We start from the raw sequence: 24,759 nt of genomic DNA on the forward strand, positions 1-24,759 counted from the left end.
ACTGAAGAAAACAAATTTGGTTGACACAATTCATGGTATCATCCCTAATGGAATAAATCAAAAGTTAGTTTTATTTTATTTTATTTTGTGAACCTTCAGTTTAACCTCCATTACTAACAGAAATATGACCACTGCTAACCAGGCAGGCTCACTGCATGAAATGCCCCTATTTCACTTATGCATCGACATCAGTACCTCTGAAATATCACACCATCTATCTTCATTCCTGTCATCATCTAACTGTTGAAAAAAAGAAACAGACAGACAGGGAGAGAGACAGACAGACAGACAGACAGACAGACACAGAGAGTGAAAGGGAACCACATTTCTACTCCCATTAAAAGGAGACAGGGAAAGTCAGCAAACACCTGGCCTTGTGCTCACTAGATATTTGCTGTGGAAACAATCTGTTCATATTTAACGAGAAATGACATCATAAAACATTCTCTGCCATTACTTCAGCTGGTTAATCTCAAGAGTTGTGCTTTCTCAGATCCAAGTCAAACTTGAGCATTCCAGAAGGAAAATCTCTATATGAAAGGCTGTCAAATTTTAGAAATAAAAATGGTCCTCATGATAGGACGTGTGGCAATTGCACCCTGATCATCTTATGCTTATGCCAAGCCTCCATCTTCACAAAATACTCCATCCCTGCCAAAGGGCCAAGGTGCTATAAAACATTTTAAAAACATTATATTACAACAATGCCGCGCAGCAAAATACTTTGCTTTTAATGGCCATCTGTATAAAGTCTCTTTTTATTTAGGAAAATCTATTTTAAATTAAATATCATAAGCCCACGAGCCATAGCAAACAATATTTTTGACCATATGCTCTGCATTAATGTGCCAAACATTGCAAACTCTATTTTCTTCACAGAAAGCTGTTCCACCCTAATGTGGCTACAGCTATGGTGAGCCGGAGGGCGGGAGAGAAGGAATTTTCAATCAGGCCACTGAGGACACAACGATGGCAAGAAACCAAGGGACAAGATTTCTCCAGAATTATCGCTCTTCTGCATTATCTCAACATGGATGCACTTCCTTTTTTAGAAATAATTCACCTACCTATGTTCCTGGTCTAGAAACTTCATACAGAGTTCCTAACAAGGCTGACCACCCTTTCAATGACTTTGGAAAATTGCGGTAATTCTTTTCACCTGTTCCATGCCATGTGCATGGGTGATATGGTTCAAAAGCAAGTTCTTTTCATAGATGAGGGGCAGAAATGGAAACTTGGTGTTGACGTTCACTGCCCTGGCCTGGCATCCTTCCATTCCCTCCCTCAATTTCTTAGGCGGCTCCCTGTAGTGAACATCAGAGAGCAATATGGATATCATCATGGGAGCCTGAGTCCCAGAGTGACCCAGAATCCGGCGAACCACTGGTACTGGGCAGTGTTAGGGAATAAGGGGATTCCCTCAGGGGTGGTCTGGTTGCCTTTTGTCTTTGCAAAGGGGGCAGCTGATGGTTTGGGAGCTGGTCTCATGACAGTTCAAAATGTTCCCAACCTCTGAGCATGAGCATCTGATTATTTGTGTGATCACAGGGTTTGACGTCACATGGCTGGAGTCCCTTGTGCAGCACAGTGGCACCAGGAGATGGTTTAGGTTGTTGGCCAGCTCTCTGCATGGAGATTTAAAAACCCTTCAGTGTGAGACCTGACTTTCTCTATTCTTACCTCTTTTCCTGTTCCCTTCTAGTAATTTCTTTGTCCCTTTCTCCCATTTTACTGTTTCCTATCTTTTTCTTTTTCTTGTCTCCCTCTACCTTTTTTAATAGTTAGAATTATTTGATATTTACCAAATGCTACCCAATTTGTAGATATCATCTTGAAAGCTTAGGACAGACTTGAATATTAGCATCTTTGTTTAGAAATGAGAAGAATGAATTCTGAGGGAGGAAGAGTCCATATGATTCCAAGGACCATATACTATCTCCTGTTCCTTAAGGACTCTCATGCTCTGTGCTTTGGCCTCTTTTCTTGTAAACAGGGGCCCACGCACTCTTATTATCATTGGGTTGTTAGCTGGGCTATTTATTCATCGGTGTAGTTTTCCTTTATTTTTTTCTCTTACGTTACTCTCTCAGTCACATCATCTAGTGGGCCATGCGGCAGATATGTTCAGGAAGAAAGACTTTGGGGAAAGTTGTGTCTGGCTCCAGGGCAATGTTAAATAGCAATCTCTGTGCATCAGACTCGTTTTTACTCATGTGACGAGGTGTGTGTGCTCACAGAGGGGGCTTACCTCTTCTTGTTGGTTTGCAGACAAGTGAGACAGTCTGTATGAAGTACTTTCACAGGCTTTTGATGAGATTAGTACCCATTTCCCTTCATCCATCTCCACCCTTACCTTGAGCTATGGCCAAGGCTATAATTTCTTTATTTTCCTTTAAAGACTCTTTCCTAAACTAAAGACTTTTTTCTAAACAAGAGTCTTCAGGTCCACTAGTGCATCTATCTCTGATACTTCTTCTTTCACCCTTTACCAGGGCTCTACGTTAAAGTGTTTTGGTTGCAAGTAAAATGAACAATTAAAGTTTGATTAATTTAGGTGAGAATAAATTGACTAGGATTCCAAACATTTTGTAAAAATGAGCTGAGGACCAAGAACATGAAGCCAAAGAGAATCCAGAATCTGGAGCTCAGTAACCAATTTTTCCCAAACTGGATGGTGGAAAAGTACAGAAATCATTTATTTTGTTTATGATTACCAATTTGGGCAGATATGAGGGGTACAAGAAGTTTACCTTCCATGTGGACTTGAGGTGCAACCTGATTCAGGGCTGGAGGATTCACTTGCAGCACAGTTCACTCCCATGATAGGTGAGTTGTTGCTGGCCACCAGCTGGGAGCCTTGGTTTCTTCTGCACTCCCACAGGCCCTTGCACTTCCTCAGAGGGTGGGGGAGCTTTTGGTACCGGCCTCATTGCTATGCGTCTGGAACATAATGGGTCATGGAGATGGGCAGCTGGGTTCCACGGTAACCTGGTTCCAAGCATGTGTATCCCCGGATGTTGGTACTGTGTTATCTTGTATCACATGGCTCAGAAGTCACAGAGCATAATTTCATTCATAAGGACATTCAGATTCAAGAGGAAGGAGCAGAGTTGACATTTCAGTGGAGTAAGAATCAAAGTAAGTGTAAGAAGACCAAGTAGATTGGGAGACACTACTGCCGCGGCTTCTCTGAGAAGGTTTCCTGAACAACTCTGGGACACTGTTGTTGGAGAGCTCTGTGTCCATTGCAACCTGTTCCTGCGTGCCCAGTTTAAGGATTCATAGGTGGTGCCCCACGATTTTCATTGGTCAGCAGACTAGGATCGGTGGCAGGCAACCCTTTTGAGGTCCCCCCAAATGAGACAAGTCTGTTCCACAAGGAAAAGAGTATTGAATAGGTCAAACTTCTGTGTACAACCTCTGGTCAGCAGTTAGCTTTACTGTCACTTGAAAGGGATTTTCCCTAAGTCTCCTCTTACTTTGGACCTATGGTTATTTCTCCATTCCCATTTTATACTTTCATTGCATGAATTTAAATTTAAATTTAAGATTTTTTTATTTAGTCTCTTTCTCTCCCACTAATCCATGAGCAGATCTCCTATGTGTCTTCTCTTTTATTGATTGTTTTCAATTCCACATCCTCTCCTTCTGACCAGTTATTCCAGCTGGTGCGACAGTTTCACCCAAGCTTTGACAAGTTTGCAGAGATTGCAATGAACTTGGTCTATCTTTGAGCCTTGTGCTTTGGACCCAAGGGGGAAGGGCGTATGACTTTTGCAGAAATTTCCCGGCTCTCCTGCCTGCTGCTTCCTAACCATGTGACCAGCAGGAGACACTCACAGGACACTGAAGACCAGGAGGAAGGGAGAAGAAGCCCTTCTCTGTTTTTTCCTCTCTGTCCCTGTTGCCGTCTCAGGCAATGGCCACGGCACAAGTCTCTATGATTCTTACTCTTGACTACAGTCCCTTTTTCTTGGTCTCAGATTCCATACACAGCATCAATCAATGTTCTAGCCCACCCTGGATGACTGGCTTATTGGGAGCATGCCTGTGGTGGGTTGAATTTTGACTCCTAAGAAAGACAAGTTCAAGGCTTGATTATCATATCTGTGAATGTGACCTTGTTTAGAAATAGGGTCTTCTTTATATGTAGTTAGTCAGGATCAGGTCATATTATAGTGAGGGGAACCCTAATAAAAGAGGACCGGTGTCCTCAGAGGCGAAGACAGAAACATAGAAGGAGCACACCATGTAATGATGGTAGCATAGCTTGACACAATGGTTGATCCCAAAGGGTCAGCTTTACATGTGCTGTAAAGTCTGGGAAAAAGACAGGGAAAGGGTGAAGCAGCATAAAGACTAGCAACTGGCTCAAATCTTTTGTTATTACCTCTAGGTTATAAGGGGCAAAGTAGAAAGAGGCTGGGTTCATGTCTTGGGATGCCTTAACAAGCTATGACAAATTGGATGACCTTAATAACGGAAACATATTTCCCATAGTTCTGGGGGCCAGAAGCTTAATGTGTCAGTGGGGCTGCTTGCTTCTGAGGGCTCTGGGGAGACTCTCTGTCTCGTGCCTGTCTCCTGGCAGCCATGATTTATCTCATCTCACTTCCCTTTGAGACTTCCTTTACAGTACCACCAGAAGTTTCTCTACTGACCTTTTCTAGCCATTTCTCTTTTCTGTTCAAAACCTAAAGAGATTCCTTGTTCAAGAGTCTATCTTTGCTCTTATGATAGAAAATATTAGGTGGTATGTGGCTGTCATCTCAGCACTCTGGGAGGCTGAAGACTGCAATTTCAAACCTAGTTGGAGTGACTTGGTAAGATCCTATCTCCAAATTAAATATATTTTTAAAAAGGACCAGGATGTAGTTCAGTACAAAGTTGTGAGCTCAGTCCTCAGGTCTGGGTGGGGATGCTGAAAGACAGAATAATATCACAAACACCTTTTCATCCATTTATATCTTGGTCAAATTTAAACATTTTTTTCGTGTTTGATCTTTGTAGCCATGCTAGATAGAAGTGTAGGTAGCCTGAGTCCACACATCTGTAACTAGTATTGGAAGTGAGGGAAGTCTTACAGGACTGAGAGTCTGATGCTATCTCTGGGAAGTGTCAGAACTGAACTGAACTGTAGCAGGTCCAGTTGTACACACAGTCAGCATATTATTTGGTGTGAAAAAAATTAAGCACAATTTGGGTCAGAATTGTGAGTAAAAACAGTTTATATGCCCCTCTCAGCGGTATATGAAAACTGTGATGTTCTACCACTTTGCTAGCACTTGCTATTGTCGGAGATTAGATGTTTGCTGGATTTATTTAATTTGACATATATTTTTCCAACAGTTCTGAAAGTTGAGCATTGTTCTACATATTCATTGGAATTTTAAATTTCCATCTTTGTTTATGGCCTATGAATACTGCTTGTTCTCTTTTTTTCTGTGACAAGGTCTTACTATGTAGTCCAGGCTAGCCTTGAACTCATGCAGTAACTGTGCCTCAGCCTCTTGAGTATGGGGATTATAGGTGTGTCCTACCATGCCCAGATCTCCTTGTTCTTTATGTATCCTGCGTACTGATGCTTGTTGGATGGTATATTTCAAACATCTCATTGGATTGTCTTGTCTTTTTATTCGGTTTAATATGACTTGTTTATTTTATAGAAGTTTAAATTTTAATGATGTCAAATCACTTAGCCTTTTTATTTTAATATTTGTGCATTATATAACTGAAGAAATTCTTTTTCTGAATCACTGTTCAGCCTTCCAAGATCCCAACATTTGACCACTTCTTAGCCAGCTTCTTTCCTGACCACATTCATTCTAGAGAAATATGCAAACTCTCCTGGGATTCAAATGTGACTCTCTCTTTGAACCCACCCCTTCTTCCAAAGTCTAGAACTCTTGGTCTTTTCTCACATCTCTCACAGTCACAGCTCATATTTCCCAAGGTGTATTTCCCAGGACTTAGATCTATAAAATATCTACAAAATATCTCACCATGAAAAGGATCTGTGGTCAATTAAGTTTTAGAAGAATTGCCTACCCCACAATGAATACTTAGCGTGTGAAAAACTCTGCGAGACCTTGAAGAAGTGAAACCCGTTTAACTGGATTGAATTTAATGTTTCTCACTTGACCCTTGCCCCTTTGGGAAAATATCTGTTACCCTTTTAAAAAACTGATATTTTCTGGATTAAATGCTCCTTCGATCATTACAAACCTTTGATTAATTTCTACATTTCTGGAAAAGTTGATTTGGACAATTTTGCCAGTGTTCTCATTGCTTTTATAAAGTTGAAGACTTTTTTCAATTCCCCCCATTGTGGAAGACTTGTCTCCTAGAAATATTTGAAGACACCCTCCGACTGATACTGTTCTCTCCTTTACTGTGAGACCATCCCTCCATCCACATAGCACTTCTCAGTCTTTCTTCTCCAAATTTCTTTGTACAGGGTATTGCTTGAATTTCTTTGGAATCCCCAGCTCCTTCCTGGTGTCCATGCTTAGGACAATGTTGTTGAAAGGATTTCCAAGTCTCATTTTTTCTCTAATAATAACACAACCTTCAATTCTGTCTTTTAAGCAGAAGCTAGCTTGAGCATAGGTTGTATGCAACAAGTGCTTTTTGTTAATAAGTGAGTTATTGGACCTCAGGACAGATTTTACTGTAGAAACAATGTTCTGCAACAGAGCTTATCCAACTTTAATGGGCATAAAAATCACCTGGGAATATTGTTAAAATGCAGATTCTGCTTCAGTAGGTCTGGGTTGGGGTATGTGGTTATGCTTTTCTAAGGTCATAGGTCACAGCAGTTCTTCTGGCCTATGGACCACAATTTGAATAACAGAGTTCTGTATGTCTTTCTAATCTGTAGAAAAATGAATTAGGTTCTAATGTAGGGAAACAATGTTCCTGAAATAGTTGATATAGAGACAATAATGGTAAGGAAATCTTTAGATTTCCATCAAAACTACAGGTCACCCAATCATCTATAGAATAGTTGAGGAAGGTTTTGTGGGCTGCTTTGTGAACCAATAGCCAGTAACTGTTAGTATTTGGAGGAGACACTCATTCATGTGAGCGCTGCCTCTGTTTTGAGTCATTCTGTCCAGCCAGACCTGTCAGTTCATTGAAACAGGCACCTTACTAAAGTAACTAACAGTTTAGAAGGCACCTTACTAACAGTAACTAACAGTTTAGAAGCACCTTACTAAAGTAACTAACAGTTTAGAAGGCACCTTACTAACAGTAACTAACAGTTACTACAGTGTTAGATAAGGAGCTTAGCACGGTCATTTGCAGTCCAGGGCTCTCCCTGGGATTGAACAGAATCCCATGTCTCTGCTCGGCTTAGGGTCATACCCCATGGGCACTGCCTGATCACCCCCTGTAAGACTTCTTTGTTGAGTCTTCAATAAATTGCCCAAAAACTTCCCCCGAGACCCTTTTTCTAGGAACATGGCTTCAACAATGTTTTAGTTAGCTTATTTAAGAAATATCCTCCAAGGCTGGATACGGTGGCGTATGCCTGTAATCCAAGCACCTGGGAGGTCAAGGCAGGAAGATCACTGTGAGTTCTGTGCCAGCCTGGGCTACATGGTGAGTTCAAGGTCAACCTGGGCTGCACAGTAAGACCTTGTCTCAAAACAGAACAAAACAAAACAAAATAAAACAACATAACACAACACAACACAAAACAAAACAAAACAGAAGTATCCTCCTCACTAGTCTAAGTCCCACGGGGGCAGAGATTTTATTTTTTTTTTTAACCACTGTTTTCTCAACACAATACCCACTACCTTGTAGATGCTCATCAAAGAAGGGTTGAATAAATGTTGGATAAATAAGCCTGGGTTTTTATAGCCAGTTTCAGAGTAGCAGCAGCTCAGTATTACTAGAGTTATAATCCCCCAATCTACCCTGCCTCACAGGAGGACAAACTGTGCCATGTTAGAAACAAGTGCACATCCCTTCATGGGAAGTGAGCTGCAAATTTGCTTCTCTTATTTTTATCCTCATGAAATGCAAAACCATAAAAACCCAGGGATGGGGTAGAGATGTCAGATCCCACCTCATGATATGCCTCCTTCAAGTATCTGATTGCACAATTCAAAGAATATGATTCATGTAGCTCAGCCATGTTCACACTCTGACATTCTTCCCAGCCAAACACATATTTTAGTCTCACCCAGTCCTTTTCAACAAATAAGCTGTTTTGAAAATGATTTCCAGGGTGATGTCTGTTGCCATAGGAATGACATTAAATGAAAAGGACAGAAAATATAGAGGGTGATAAACTGCATGCTTGGATGACACACTTGACTTGGAAGCCTGTGTTCAAATGAGGCATACATGCCAAGATTTTTATGAAAGACAAAATTAAAATGTATCGCTATCAAGCTGTAACTGACAAGGTATTGTGTGGAGGCTGTTAACATACTGCTCCATATATTTATTGTTTGTCATTTTACTGGCCCTGACAAAGGTCTCTCAGAGCTGTAAATCACACCATTAAATCTGCCACAAGCAACAGAGGCTGTTGGAAAGAAGAGAAAGAAAGCGTGGTGTTGAATCTCTGTTTCTGGGTGAGCTATCGGGCCTTCCTCCTTGGGGCTGACACTTTTACAAGTGTCAGATTGTTGGCTTCTGACCTCTTGAAAGGAGAAAAAAAATAATAAAAGTATGTATCCCTCCTCCTCTGTTTCCAGTCACTCCTGATATTGCCGTTGGGAAAGATGACCAGAAGTTTTTCCGCCATCCAGCTCCTATTTATGCTCTATTGAGGCATAGGACCTGACACTCTGTGGGGCCTATTGGATGGTGCCCTGAAGGATGTGGTTTTGTTGGTTTCTTGAAGGTGTTCTGGGGTTGCCTCTTTTCTATTCCAGCCAAGACCTGTTGGCCCTCCACTGGTAAAGTGGCCGAGTCTCTTTATATTTGTGACTGTAGATCACAGTAAGCATGGAAAGACAAATGAAGCAGATGAGTGCTGCCCCTCTTTCTAGCTAGATCTCTGAAGACTTGACCTGGCAACCACTTCTAGTGCTTCTTTCCCTGGAGGTGTTGGTGTTATGGAGACCTTGCCTGGAAATTGGGTGGTTAGAGTGCTGTGCTGGGAAGAACTTGGAAAAGCAGATTAAGATTCAAGCTAGAGTCTCAGCTTTCCTGCAGTAAGATGTGTGATTTTATCAAAATTTTAAACCTCTGTAGATCATGGTCCCCCTCACCAGTTTGGAGAAAGAAAAAGAGGTTGGGTGATTGATTTCAATCACAGATAGTCCTCATTGACGGTGGTTTCATTTATAATTTTTTTGACTTCACTATTGTGTGAAAGTGATGCCCCTGAAGCTACTGTGAATTGTGGATTGTAATTTTCCCTTAGACAAGAGATAGGTTGTAAGATACACTCTCTGGAGATTCTTGGCAGCAGTAGAAAGCCACAGCTGCCTGTCAGCAAGGCAATCAGGAGGGGAAACATCTGGTACTGTACCATGTTCTACATTGCTAAGCCACTACGCACAGTATGTGAGGTACATGAAATGAATTTTGACTTGTAATATCTTCACTGTACAATGGATTTATCTGCAGACTCCCTCTTAAGCTAAGGAGCATCTGTGTTGTCTTCTTGCTCTCAATTTTAACTAAAATTAAGGCACTATCTGTGGCTTTCCACAGGGTGTTCTGCAACCTCTAGGAAGATCTGGACTGTGTTTTCCAGAATGTATAGTAAGTCCCCGACCTAAGAACATCCAAGTTGGGAACTTTCTCAGGTATACTGTATAAGACTCCCTTTGCCTGGATTACAAATGAATCCGATTTATGAACTTTCTCCCGGAATAGAACTGGTTTGTAAATTGGGAACTTACTGTATCCCAACCAGAGGAAAGTCTAAATGTGAAACAATCAAGCAATGTGTTATTTTTTCAGCAGGGAACTAGAACAAGGAAAAAGCTGTAGTGTCAAAATTTGGGAGTGGGAAGATAAGAATTCAGTCTCTAGTTTTGACTGGGGACAGTGTTTTCAGAGTTCATTGACTATGGGAGAGTTCCCCACCAACACTTATCTGTAACATCTACATTTATTTTTATAACACAATTGGATGTTTTAGGTAACAGAGTTTAAAGGACAAGATAGCTTTCAGGTACATACTTATTGTAAAGTCTCTTTACCTTGAAACTTTCCATGCTAAGAATCATTTCTGTAGTGTTTGGAATTCTTGTATGAAAATTAGAAGTGAGCTCTTAAACGTTTTTTAAATATACCTATGGTTTGCTTTTGTTTTAGGTCAGGCATTATCAGAAAGACATACATGCATGCTTCAAAATCAGAAACCTATATACTGAGTTTGCAATAATCCTATAATTACAGATTTGTGGGAAAGTTAAAATTGCTTATAATTGAGGAGAGGCTGACCAGTGAACCATGCCATTCTTTCCTTTGCTCCCCGTAGAGGTTAGCCCCACCCGAACATTAGAACTTCTGGGAGAATCTCTTTCAAGTGCTCTTGGGATAAGAATAGGCAAAGAGCAAAGGTCCAAGTTAATTTTTGGTACTGACCCCTAGGTCTTGATTCTCATTCTAGAGTTAATACTAATTTACCATTTTTCTAGTAGCATTCATCAGGATTATTTAACTGAGCAGGTTCTAAATTCTGCTATGGTTGAAGCCAGGGTTCTGCTGTGCACTCCAGCACCATATCTACCCACAATGTGACCTTAGGGGAGTCAGTTCAGCTCTCTGAGCTTCATTTTTCTCATATGAAAATGTGGTTGCTCTGATTCAAGGAAATGAAGCACGAAGGATTTGATTTATTGCATAATAGGAGTATAATACATCTTAAATACCATTATTTTAATTAGAAAAGTCATTTTCTATGATGTCTGTGATTTTAGAAAAGTCATGCAAATCTCAAACGCTTGATCTTTCCAATGTATTTAAAAATGATATATGTGTTGCTATTATCATAAGACTATATTGAAGCAAAATCACCTGTGATCATAGCACTGAAAATAATTTGAGACTTTTGAGGTACAGAGGTAAAAAAGGTGATCATTATCTTAATTTTCATCTTAAGTTTCAGACCACAAAATCTTTAAGAGGAATAGAATAACAGCTTCAGTTATTATGAGACTGATTAAATTTTTTTTAACTTTTTAAATAAGTATTAAGAATTAAAAACTGCAGCTACTACTACTATTCATAGCACAGATCAACTAACAAAACCTTGAACCTATATTCTTTTCCCTTGAAAACTGTGAGGAATGTATTGAACCTTAAAACATTCAACTGAGAAAATGCTGTATTTGAGGTATGTAGCATGATGGTTTGATACAAATATAATGTGTAATGATAACAAATGAATTAAAAGAACCATCATATCAAGATTTAAATGGAATCTTGTATGTGAAAAATTAAAAATATTGCCTAAGATGTTTATATGAACATAGATTTGTATTATTCTATTTCTCACTGAAGGTAGCCCTTTAATGTCACCCCTACTATTGCTTTGATATTAATTTATTTAGTATTTTCTTGAGGATGAAATTATTTCCATAAGTAGAATTAATAAAATGCCAAGAACAATTTACCTTGTTTACCCTTCAGGAAAATATAGAGCCAAAGCTTTGAATATTGCTATGGTGGAAAACTGGATCACATATTGAATTTCCGAAAAAAAGAAAGCTTAGACTAAAGGGATGGGTGTACTTTGAAGACCTATCCAATTATTATAATCTCTCCATTTTAGAGGTTTAATATAATCTAAGTTTATTTTTCACTTGTGCGAAGTCCGACTGGCTTGGGTGTGAGAGTCGGTGTGGGGGAGGCTGCTACTCACAGTCAAGCAGGGGCCCAGGCTCCTGGAGGCTCCAAAGGAATCCAGTAAATAGCCAGACATGCTCTGCCACGACCTTGAAGAGCTACTACATTTCCCTAAGTTTTTATTCCTAAAACATCTGTAACAGAGTATTCAAATCAGTTTTCCTGCCCATCAAGGGTTCCAGATGTTTTCTCCCAAGGTTTTCCATAATTCCCACATCATCTTTTCATTGATGTATGTGCCCCCCCACCCCGTCACCATCAAAACCCTTCATTTTATTAATGCCTTCCTCAAACCTTCTTTCTCATTCTCACCTACTATTTTGGATACCTCCCACCTGAAGAGCACCTCTCACAGTAAGAGACATCTTTTGTAGAATATCTCCAGGTGATACTTTTAGAGACTTTGGATGTTATTTCATGGGGACATCAGGGTGTATCAATAACACAGGCTTTCATGACTCAGTTTTTTTTTGTTTTTTTTTTCGTTTTTCTCCGGTACTGGGAACCGAACTCACGACCTTGCACTTGCTAGGCAGGCACTTTGCCGCTGAGCTAAATCCCCAGCCCCATGACTCAGTTTTATGAAGGAGGAAATAAGCATAGACATAACATGTGAAATGACCACGGGTATGCAATTAATGTCAGGCCAAAGTTGGAAATGAGCATACGACTTTTTAGTTTCATAGAATTTCTACTTTGTTGTGCTGCTTCTCAGCCTCTACTGTCATTTCAGTTTTTGTAGATCTTGCAGCGGAGCCCCGACTCCTGCTCAGCACCCCGTCTCCTACCTTGTGTGAACTTTCTACCTGTAACTTTTCTGTTGAAAAATCCCTAAAGGGGCGTTATCTGACTGTTTCATCAGATGCATCGCCAGTGCCATTTGCTAGCTCTGACTTCTCTCCTCAGCCTACAATGTGGCTTAGTCCCCCAATGTTTGCAGTGCTCTGCTGAAATAGTTGAAGTCTTTATTGAGTTTCTATGATGTGCATGCCATTCCTCCCAATGTTCCCATGCAGTATCTGAATTAATCTTCAAAATCACTCTACAGGGATAGCCACGATTAACATCTATACTTTACAGGAGAAAAACTGGAGGCTTAATGAAGTATCTTGCCTAAGGCACACTGTAGGTCCCAAGCTACTTTTGGAATCTAGGCATTCTATGTTCAAAGCTGCTCCTTCAGTTTTCTTTTTCCTTATTTTAGGGCCGGGGATATAGCTCAGTGGCACAAGTGCCTGCCTGGCAAGTGCAAGGTCCTGAGTTCAATTCCCACTACCAAAAAAAAAATATATATATTAACACATAAGGAATACTTTCATCTTGGGGAGTTGGTGTGTTTACATACCTCATCTGAATCCTTTTTCCTTCCTCTCCCATCCCACACCCTCCCTTCTGAGATCCCCTTTCCATCCTGGGTTGATATTCTGTGGGGGGTGCTGTCATGGCAGAATGACCCTCAAGGAATGAGAGGGGCCCACTGGTGCTGGTGGCTCTAAATCAAATGAAATTTCTTCCCCTTATTTCCCCCCAAAGTTCTTCAAATAAACCCTGATTAGGAGTGATTCAAATATAGCAGCACATGGCCTCTTGTTTTCATATGCAACTGAATGCTCAAATTGGTACAAAATTCTTTTTATGGAAAACTGTTTTCTGTATAGTATAATTTTCGATAGTTCTCAATGGCATGGGGAAATTGGATCAACACATCACCTGCATTTATTTTCTTTTCCCAGGCAATTTTGAAAGAAGTGTAAAAGATCTTTTTTATAAAATGTTAATCTTCAAAATTATTCCAGGATATATAATCCTGAAGTCAGCTTAACTGCAACCAATACTGAGTCTCCATTTTTTTAAACAAGCAAACAAAAACAACCAGTAAAATATAATTTACCAGTGTAAATCCTTTTGGCTGATCTCTTTTATATATGGAAATATTCTTTGGATGTTTTGCTGTGAGTCACATGAAGTTTTGAGAGCAAAGTTTTGAAGGGATATGGATTTTCTTTAGAATATAAGAAGATTACATGGAGTAGGGCCTTGGTGGTAACACCCCATCCAGACTAACCTGGGTGTCATTTTAAGTTTATTGTATTTCTACAGCATGTGCTTAAATAAGCCACCCCGCAGAGTGATACTTGAGAATATATGTACATAAAAGAGCAAACTTAATTACTTAATTTCTTTAAAAAATTTGAAGCTGTCAAATGAGCACATTAATATACCAACTTCCAAATTATCACATTTTAAAGGTGTCTTGAAAGCTTGTACAAACTCTGATATAAATATTACATAGATATTTCTCATTAATTTAAACTAGCAAATTTTATATTATGTAATCTTCTATGAGCTTTGAGTTTTGTCTTTTTTTGTGACTGAAAAAGAAGTCCAACTAGAAGTTCTATAATTATGCATCTCTACTAGTTTTTTTTTTTTTTTTTTTATAAAATTTGATTTAGAAACAAACAAGTACCTTGAAAAACTGTCTACTTAAAAATCATCTTTTTTTTTTTTTTTTTTTATAAAATTTGATTTAGAAACAAACAAGTACCTTGAAAAACTGTCTACTTAAAAATCATCTGTCTTGGTTACTTTTCTCTCGTTGCTGAGACAAAATACCCAAAGCCCAAAATGAAGGAAGGAAAGGTTTATTCAGCTTACAGTTTGTGGAGGTTTCAGTCCATACTTGACTGGCTCCGAGGCAGAAGGCAGCAAAGCAACAAGAGCAAAAGGGGGAATGGCAGCCGAACAGCAAAGCAGCCAGAGCAAAAGGGAGGAATGGCGGCAAGCAGCTTCTTTCCCTCCCTTACATTGTAAACAGACTACCCCCACCTGAGGGATGTGTAGCTCTCACATAATCTCCATACCCTCCTCTTCCACAGGCTCAGGATGTATACAAAGTAAGTATCCTGGCTTCCTGCTGAGTCACTTAGCCAAACCTCTAGACTCCCCAAGTTGACACAATGCATCAAACATAACATCATCCATGGTCATATTCATTTTATTTCAAGATTCAAATGGAATCTTCAACTGTGTCAATATTATCTTTTATTATTATTGCCATTATTATTATTATTATTATTATTAATTATTTTTGGTAGTGGGAATCAAACTTAGGACCTTGTGCTTGTCAGGCAGGCACTGTGCAGCTGAGCTATGTCCCCAGCCACCTTTTATTATTATTTTTAAGCAGGTTCTTGCTAAGTCACTTGATGCCCAGGCTGGGGTCGAACTTGCCATCTTCCTGCCTCAGCTTCCCAGTGTACTGGAATTATAGGTTTGTACTGTCATGCCCTCTTTAAAAAATTATTATATTTCTTACTTGATTGGAATCAGTGAAAGGTGTATCATTGTTATAAAGTACACCAAAAGAAATGAGCATTGAGTAGGTCCTTTTACCAAAAAGAAAAATTAATGCTATCAGTCTAACCATGGAAATTCCTTTATGTTTCATCTGTACCTTCTAGACATAGTCTGAGGATAATTTTATACAGTATTTTTGTGTGCCTGTGTTTTGACAACTACCCGTCCCAGGAGGTCAGGTGTGGAATTTTCCACTTTTGATGTAATATCCACACTCAAAACTTGCATGCTCTGAAGCAGTTCCGATTTGGGATTTCTGATAGGAATGTTTAACCTGTACATGCATAGGGTTGTTCAGAAAGTCAAAATTATCACGTGGGGAATAGAAAGTATTTAAGACTTGACCTCAGTTCTTGGGATGTTCATACGCTTATGTGAGAGATGAGATTATGACTATTGGAAAAATGTACAAAGTAGTATGCTATCAGCTTACAAAATGAATGAAACAGATGTCTGATTCTCCTAGGCATCAGGGAGCTGTGCAGACTGGATCACTCTGGCGAGGGGGATTTGAGGAAGCCCGGAAGAATGGCATTGGGATGAAAAGCACGAGATGCACAGGCATGGAGATCCTGGAAGAGTCAATAACTTGAAAATCGATTTCTCAGACAGTTCCTTTTTGTCAGCAAAGGAAGCAGTTTCTTTCAAAGCCAAGCTTGAGCACACATAAAGCTCTGTAGTTTTTTATCATGGAAAGAAAAAAAAGTTAATTGGTTCATTTCTTTCATTGACATTGATATGGGCTGCTTACGTTGTAAATCTTGCTAAAATTTTAGGGTAGGAAAATGTGTGATTTGAAGACCTATGAGTTTGCTACAAAATAAATCTTGAAAGGACAGAAGAGAGAAGGCCATTGAAACCTGGAGTTGGCTGGGATTTCCTAAAGGATATCATTAGCCCCTTGCACCAAAGTTGGAAGCCAAAATAAGATTGCATTAGTGGGCCCAGTGGAAATAAATGGCGCTAAGCTACACCATACTGGGAAGTATGGACGGGAATCCCATAGGAAGGACTGGGGTCTCTGTTAATGTACTGTCTCACTCCTCAGGAGAGCAGGTTTTCATACAAAAGAAAAGGACAAGACAAGGACAATGTTGTGAACCTTCTTGGCTGACAGAGCTAGCGAGATCATAGAAGCAAATCAGAAAGCTATGGAAAAAAGCACAAGAGTTTTATGAGAATCTTTCCTCTACAACACAAATGCTTGCCTAAAAGTATAACGTCTGTAGATGAGAACGCCCATTCTGCCACTGAGTAATATCCGAGGTCTGAGCTCCCCTTCAGGCCCTCCCTTCTGGAGTTCCTGTTTGTCTTGCTCATTAAGAGGGCAGTTGGGAGAAAGGATCATTGATCACTGGATCAGAAGACATGGATTTTGGAGTTTTTCAACATGGGTCTAAATTGAAGGGATTTATTGGATTTGGGTGGGGCTTTTTCTTGTTTGCTTGGTGTGTTAATTGAATCTGATATCAAAAGGACAAGAGTACGAGGAATCAAATATTTCTGAAGGAAATGACAAACAGGAATTGGAGTTACCTTGCCAATGTTCGCTCAACTTTGGACCAAAATAACCTGGAGCAAATTTAATTAAGAATTGAAATCCTCTACCCCACGAGAGGTGGCAAGCTTAGTCAGCTGTAGGATTCATACTGTGTAATAACTACAACAAATTATTTTCAGTGAGACATAAAGATCACAAGTTAAATATCACTTAGCTGGCTTCATATATGTCTATAAAGTCTTATTAAACTATAGATCATAAGCACCAAGAAATGACCTAGGATTTAAACATGAATTTAGAAACTAACATCTTAACCAGAGATCTGAGGCCCAGGTTTTATTTCTAACTCACACAAATACCTGGAGCAGTGATGGTGAACCTTTTAGAGACTGAGTACCCAAACTCCATCCCCAAACCCATTAATACAAAGTGCCAACACTGCAGTGAAACCAGAATGCTTAGCTGCTGAGGCAATGCTGGGGTGACTTGGCTCGCATGCCCACACAGAGGGCTTTGTGTGCCCACTGCAGCACGTGTGCCATAGGTTTGCCACTATGGACCCAGAGTCAAAATTGAAATGATAAGGAAACCTCAATAGAACATTGAAAGGCAAAGTTCCACTATGATTACTTTTTTTGTTTGTCTTTTTGACACAAGATCTCACTATGCAGTTCATGCCGGCATTTCTTGAGTGTCATGTACCATTGTAAAAACTGGACTTGAACACTACACAGTTCCTGACAGAAACATCTTACAAACCTACTTAAAGCCAGAAATGCTGAGAAGAAGTAGCTGAATCAAGATGGCTGGGCCTTTGGCAGTAACCATGGAGAAGAACATTTCTGGCTGGCTTAACTTTTTATTTTTGCCCTCTGCAATAGGGATTCTGTCCAGCATCCTAACTCTGGTTTAGCTCTTATTGTTTTAAATTATTTTTGTTTGTCTTTTTGACTCAAGGTCTAGTTATGCAGTTCATGTCATCCTTGTGCTCACTTTGTAGCCCAGGCTGGTCTAGAACTCACAGTGATCCTCCTGCCTCAGCCTCCCAAGTGCTGGGATAATAGGCATGTACCACCAGGCCTGGCTGGCTTAGTTATTATTAACCACTGCAGTCCTGCCCAGCTTCTTGATTCTAGTTTAGGGTTAAAGGAAAAAAAAGATGAAGCAGCCATGAATATGGATTAAAACTCAGGAGATGATTTCTAGAGTTTGCATAATCACATTCTGATTTTCTGCCTTGATCATGCTCCATATACTTCTAACTAAAATAAGATAAATAGCTTCTACAGGAAAGCTTGAGAGATCTATGAGGGTTTTATGAACATTAATGATTCAGGATGAATTTTAGCATCTGTCACAATTTAACACTGGAACCAGTACCGTGTAGTGAAAAGAATATAGACATGTGCTCTGTTGTTCACCAGAAGTATGATTTCAAACAACTCTCTTCATTATTTCAGTCCTCAATATATCATCGGCAAATTGGGAGTGTGGTGAGGATTCAGTGACAAAATATACCATTCCCTACCTCAATGCTTGGCTTAGTTTATTTTCTGCTGCTATTACGAAATACCTGAGACTGAATACCTCGCAAAGAAAAGAGGTTTATTTGGCTCATGGGTTTTATCACTGGAAAATCCAAACAGCATAGCACAGGCACCTGGTGAGACCTTCCTGGTTGTATCATAACATGGCGGAGAAGCAGAAAGGGAAACAGCCACATGCAGAAGAAGCTATGTACATGGGGCAGCCTAGATTTGTTGCACCCCAAGCTTGTGGGAACTAATCCACAGACGACCTGACCCACTGCTGCAAGATGGGCCCTAATACCTTTCAGGGGTGATTCCCTCATGACCTTCCTCCAGGAGGCCCAACTTAAAGGTGCTTTGTACATCACTATGGTTATACTGGAATCAAGCTTCCACCCCTGGAAGCTTTGAGGCCCAAACCACATTCAAACCATAGTACACCATTAGAGTATTAACGATTTTACTATTGCAGAGAGGAAGGATTTTACTATTGCAGAGAGGAGTATTAACGATTTTACTATTGGCATGAGAGAATGTGCTGAGGTCCCATCAGCTAAGATAAGTCACACAGCTATTTACTATTGTCTTCCTTTCTTAAAAATGAAACTGCAATTTTTTTCTTTTTTTTTTTTTTTTGAATGATGAGATAAGTAAATGTAGCTTATGTGATCAATTTGGAAAACACAGACAAATAAGAGGTGAAATATTTCCTTTTGATATTTTTTCTATGTACATCTATATTTTTTAGATAAATGTAAAGTAAAATATACTATCTAGCCAACTCCATTTCCTAGAATTTCCATGAAAAATTTTTTTGGCAGTACTGGGGATTGAGTCCAGAGCCTTTGCACTAAGCTACATCCCTATTCCTTTTGGCTTAGATTTGTTTTTTTTTTTTTTTTTTTTTGAAACAGAATCTCACTAAATTGCTAAATTTCCCAGGGTAAATTCAAACTTGGTATCCTCCTGCCTCAGTCTTCCAAAGTGATGCAATTACAGGCATGTGCCACCATGCCTGACTTATGATTAGATTTTAAATATATGTATGTTGCAAAATATATAACTAATACAGGCTGGGTGTGACTATCCATTGTCAATGGTATACTGACAAACACTCTCAAAACAACCCATTTTCTAGTATTTGTCAGGCTGGGGTTATAGTTCAGCAGCATAAGCCCCTGCCTGGCAAGCACAAGATCCTGAGTTCAATTCCCAGTTACCAGCTCCCCCTCCAAAATCTAGCACTTGTCAAGTAATGTGATATAAGTACTCCTATTATGACTGATTTCAAGTTAACAACAGTTCAGTAACCAGATATTAAAATTTCTAAATATTCACGAAAGTCAGTATAAGCATGAGACTACTGATTATGAACACTCTGGTTTCCATACACTCACTGTAAAGGAAAATGTTGGGTAACTTGAGGTCCCCCCTACAGAGTAGCTTACTTACTTTTCTAGTGTTATACATAGGAAAATAATTTTTATATGTCTTTGATATGTGTTACTGCTTTTATTGCATATTGCACGTTAGGATTTACTAGTATCTATTTTGAAACTATGTATTTTATTTTTTCATATCTCTATCTGTTCCACTGCTAATCTCAGAAGGTCTATGTTATTTTGGTCTCATCATCTAATGTACTCTTTCAGGACAGCATTTAAGTGTTTCATCAATGCAGCCCGTGCATCAGAGAGGTGCCTTGTATTTCCTATATTCTCAGAGACTATATATTCTTGTTGGTATGTTTTAATTCCTGGAAAAATAAGTTCTTCAGGAAGTTTTGATGTTCTAAGGCATGAGCCAAGTACATAATAGACCCAGATCATAATAATTCTGCACAATTTTGGCTTTAAGATAAACAGTACAGCTGTATCAGTTGCCTACTACTGTGTAACAAGCCAACATTATAATGTAAGGGCTTAAAATAATAAGAATTAATCAATTCTGGTGGTTCTTCGTGTTACTTGGATAGGTCTCCACTTATTTCCCATGGGTTCTCTGCCTCAAGCTTGAAGACCAGCTACAGTGGTTCACCTCTCTCTCCATGCAGGTCACGGAGGCTTCAAGGAGGCTAGACATGGCTGTCTTACATGGTGGCAGCAACCTTCCAAAAAAGTAATAACGAGGAATCATTTACCAGTTTTGGCGTGAGAGAATGTGCTGAGGTCCCATCAGCTAAGATAAGTCACACAGCTAAGTCTTGTGAGTGGAGAAACACAAGGCTGTGGACAGCAGGGGATGCAATTCATTCAGGGAGGAAGATGTTAATATATATGTCAATCACAATATTTCTTTCTCCTTTTCTGATCCAATCTGGTCACCTGATTGGTCTCCACATAAATGGAATCATGAACAATAGCTTATCTGCTGCATCCAATGAGCTGACTATAAATGTTATTTTTTTAAGGCAGATTAACCTTCTTTTATGCTTGTCATACATGATTTTATGTACATGTGTTATTTATACACCAGCCTAAAAGGACTCGAGGCTGCTCGCAATGAAAAGCAGATATACAATTAAGCATTAAAAATACTCAAAAGCCTTGGAGGCTAACTTTGTTGTTTTAATTGAATATTAAATTTAACATAGAGCTTCCTAGGAATCAGGGCAAAAAGGGTGAAACATGATAGGTCACGTGCTCTTTATTACTTGCTAAGAGAAAGCACACTGTTTTTAGGAATGATCATTAGTTTCTTGGTTTTAAAGCCATAAGGCTTCATAGGACACTGTGTACTCCACAGAGCTGTATTGAGAGTGGAGAAGCATTCTCCACACACCCTGTGATAAAAACCAAAAGTCTCACTGCATTGCAGTGTGACTCCACGGAGATGTTTCTGACCCAGCATTAACAATCCGATGAAGGTGTATAGATTTCTGGTGGGTAACATTACCCACACAGAGGATTCTGAATACCCAAAGTTCTCAATGGAGACTTAGCCCATAGGGAAGCCATCAGAGTCACCCATGACCGCTTGCATTTGAGACATGCTGCGCAGATGCTTGCCACCCCTTTAGTTCAAATGCTCCCGTATATAGTTGGATGGGTTCCCTCTCCTCACATTCAGTTCTGTACTCAAATCTCCTCTCATCACAGTCTATCCCTGGCCACTCAATAAAATCAGAGTCTCTCCAGAGGCTCTTCTTATAACTGTTTTCTTTTTGGCTGTTGTCTCCCCTAAACCACTGCAAGAACAACTGAATAGTGTACTGTTGCAAACAGTGCGGCCTCACTGTCCTGTGCTGACATCTTCCTGATGGAAGACTCAGCTTAAGTTTGGTTGAAACTCTGTCTGATGACTTTGTTAATGGGGATAGAAAGGTGTGACTGAAAATCAGGGGGAGTCCAAATTTCCTTTCTCAGAGTGGTGGCTTCTGGTGTGGACTGAGTGTGTGTGTTAAAGATAAGTAGGGGGCAAGTGTGAAAGGAGCTGTGTTGCAATCACGCTTTGATTCCAGTCCCAGCCTCTGCCGCTTGTGTGGCCTTTGGAGACCTCTGACCTCAGTTATCTCCAAGGTGAAATGGGGATGTGATCATCCTCACTGGCAAGATGGCTGTACTGGTTGTGAAGAGTCAGTAACACAGCTTGTAGGAAGGGAATACTTTGTTAAATTTCCCTTCCTTGCTACATATATGTGACAGAGGCAGAAGTTGACAAAAAAAGAGATCTAGTTGTTTTTTTCTGAAGGCAATTTATTGGACTACCACAGGGATGTTTGTTTTCTTAACTAGAGGTCATGAGACACCAAGACCACTAATGAATGAGATTGGTAGATGGGGGAACTGTGGGCTTTTCCCACTTCTTCCAAAACCCTTCTCAGACGGGAAAGAAAAAAAAAATGTCCCCTGTAAATTTTATGACTGCAGTGTCAAAAGTCTTCTATCCAAATCGCAGTAAATATTCTAATGAAGTCTGGAAAGAAAGCCATTTGTAATGGCTCGAGGCAGAGTATTAAGATAGCCTGTTTCTAGTTAGTCAGTCATTAGAGAGATCTAACATGCATGGGAAATGGTTTCCTGTTCTAAGTGCTTTAAAACCAAGTTTTAGGAAACTACGTTTCCTGCTGGCTCATTTGGAGACAAAAATGTGCCAACTGGTCAGACTTTTCAGATGGCCAAGTGGTGGTCTTCTTGGTTCGGCTGCTTCTACCAGGGAGACTTGGGCTTCGCAGCTCAAGGTTCCTGGCAAGGAGTCATCAGCTCCATGATGGGAGGACATCCAGACCTGAACACCAACAGGGGCTGTCCTGTCCCTCTGTTTTAAGTGCACTGGAATTGAATGGGTCAGACTAAAAATCAAAAACAGCAGCAGAATCTCCCAGCCCAGAGCACAAAAGCATGGGTCTAGGATCAGCTGGACAGGGCTGGTGAGAATATAGTGGATAAACTCCCTGTTTTGGGAGGGGCAGGGCAGCTGATGGGAAAGGAAATTCTTTTGGTTACCTGATGTGTTGTGCATTAAAATGGGATTTTCCAAAACGAGGAAGTCTCAGAGACTTCAATTAGGATGTAGATGAAAGTATTTGCTAATCAAATCCATTTGTTTCTTTTGGTGTGTGAGATGAGGGTCAATACTGTACTTGGAAGCAGGAAATTGATGCATCCAGGAAGACCACACATTTCCTCACCTCGGTGAGACACCTCCTTTAACAGCTGCTCAAATCAAAGAGGGAAACTCTTTGCCTCAAAACTATCATTATTACACCACTGAGTGGAGGACCAAAGCAGCCCCACCTCTAGGCACTCTGCTATCCTGAGAGGGCATAGCTAGACCTAAGAATTTTATATACACTTTTTATAGCAGAGGAAGGAGAAAGTACTTTATCCTTTACTATAAATTGCATTTTGAAGCCTAATTCTTCACAGTTCACTCCATCCACACTCTTGCCACAACTTCATTTGAGCAAAAGTTCCTTCCTTATTCCTTGACTTTGGGTTTGGTCATGACTTTATTTTGGCCCACGATATGTAGTAGGATGTTCACAGTGCCAGGTTTTAAAAGGGCACATGTGTTTCCTCCTGCCTTCCTGCATCTCTGCCCTCACTTTGGGAAGAACTCATTCTTCTGCTGGTCCTAGAAAAATGACAGACATGTTTAGCAGTCACCATTCTACCCTTCGGGCTGCATAGAGAAGTGAGATTCCACAGTCAAACTTTAGAGGCATGAGGATAAATCACTGCTGTTTTAAGCCCCTGAGTTTGGGTCACTTTGTTACAGCACGACTATCTGATACATCCCTATTTTTCAATTAAAGAGAGGAGGATTCAGAGACCTTAGTAATGATTTTTGCACAGGACAGAACCAATTGAATCATGCATGATTCAGACTCAAGACATTTGATTATCGACCAGTAGGTCAACTGCCCTTTCCAGGGATTCTCCAATTAACGAGTTACCTATTCCCAGGTATTTTCTTGGAGTTTATTTTTCTTTACTTTTAACACAGGCTCCACTATCAATTTTAATGTGGAGTAACTAAGGGGTAGAATGGATATTGCAGACTGCTTCTCACTAATCACAAGAAAGAGCAGGCAGGGAAAGGAAGAGCAAGCTAGACACCCATCGCACCACAGTCTTCAGAGCTAATTGGAGTACTCCTCTCTTGGCATCCTATTTCTGTCAGGCCTCAGCCTTGTTTTCTACCTCCACATTTCACCTAAGCTGGTGTCTAGAAATATGATTTTTAACAAGGGAAATATGATTTTAAAAAAGACTTCACAGTGGAATTTCAGAGAAGCAGTTAGACAGGATGAAAGATTTAGCCTGACTGTAGTACCTCAGATCATCACTACTAGCTACTCTGTAGGTCCTAGTGGGATGGTAGGAATATGTTATCCCGGATAAGAGGGCTTAGGCTTGGGTCCAGGGGACCCATGCTCCAGGCTCATTTGTGGTGTTAACTCACCTATGGGAATTTGAAAAGCTCCACTGCCTTTCTCCGGACCTTCATTTTCCTGATCATCAGAGGAAAAGTTATTAGGAAGGCTTTGCCATTTTTGTCCCTTCCAGCTTTATCCTTTGAGAATTCTCTGCCACTAAGCCCAAAGCCCCAGAAGATCCAGGTGGTATCATGAATACTGAGGTTGTGTCAAGTTTCCCTCCATTCAGAGCATTAGATCCGAGTTTGTTATTTTCAGGACGTGCTCTAAGCAACCTGAGATTTCATGTCACTGGGTACAGCATGGATCTAATTTGGAAAAGTGGAGGTTTCTGAAAAGTACAATAACCATCCCAATTATTTATTTTTACATCTTATTTAAATAAAGATTGTGCATTTAAAGTTGTATTTGATTGAACAACTGTCCTTTTTAAAAAATTTCCCTGACAAAAGCTATGAATTATTAATTTCTGTCATTGTATTCACTGAACAAATGTAATTGCAAGTAAATGTCTGAAGCTAATGAAAAAATTAAGAAAAAAAGGATTTCTTTATAAGAATTAATGAAACGTTTCCACAAACCTCTTTGAAATCATGATGAGGAAGCTTTATAACACTTCTTTGCAGCTGTATATCTGGAGCAAGGGCGTTTGAGCTCCCCTT

The sequence above is a fragment of the Chinchilla lanigera genome, unplaced genomic scaffold (genome assembly GCF_000276665.1).
Source record: "Chinchilla lanigera isolate Chin_1 unplaced genomic scaffold, ChiLan1.0 scaffold00032, whole genome shotgun sequence".
Lineage (NCBI taxonomy): Eukaryota > Metazoa > Chordata > Mammalia > Rodentia > Chinchillidae > Chinchilla > Chinchilla lanigera.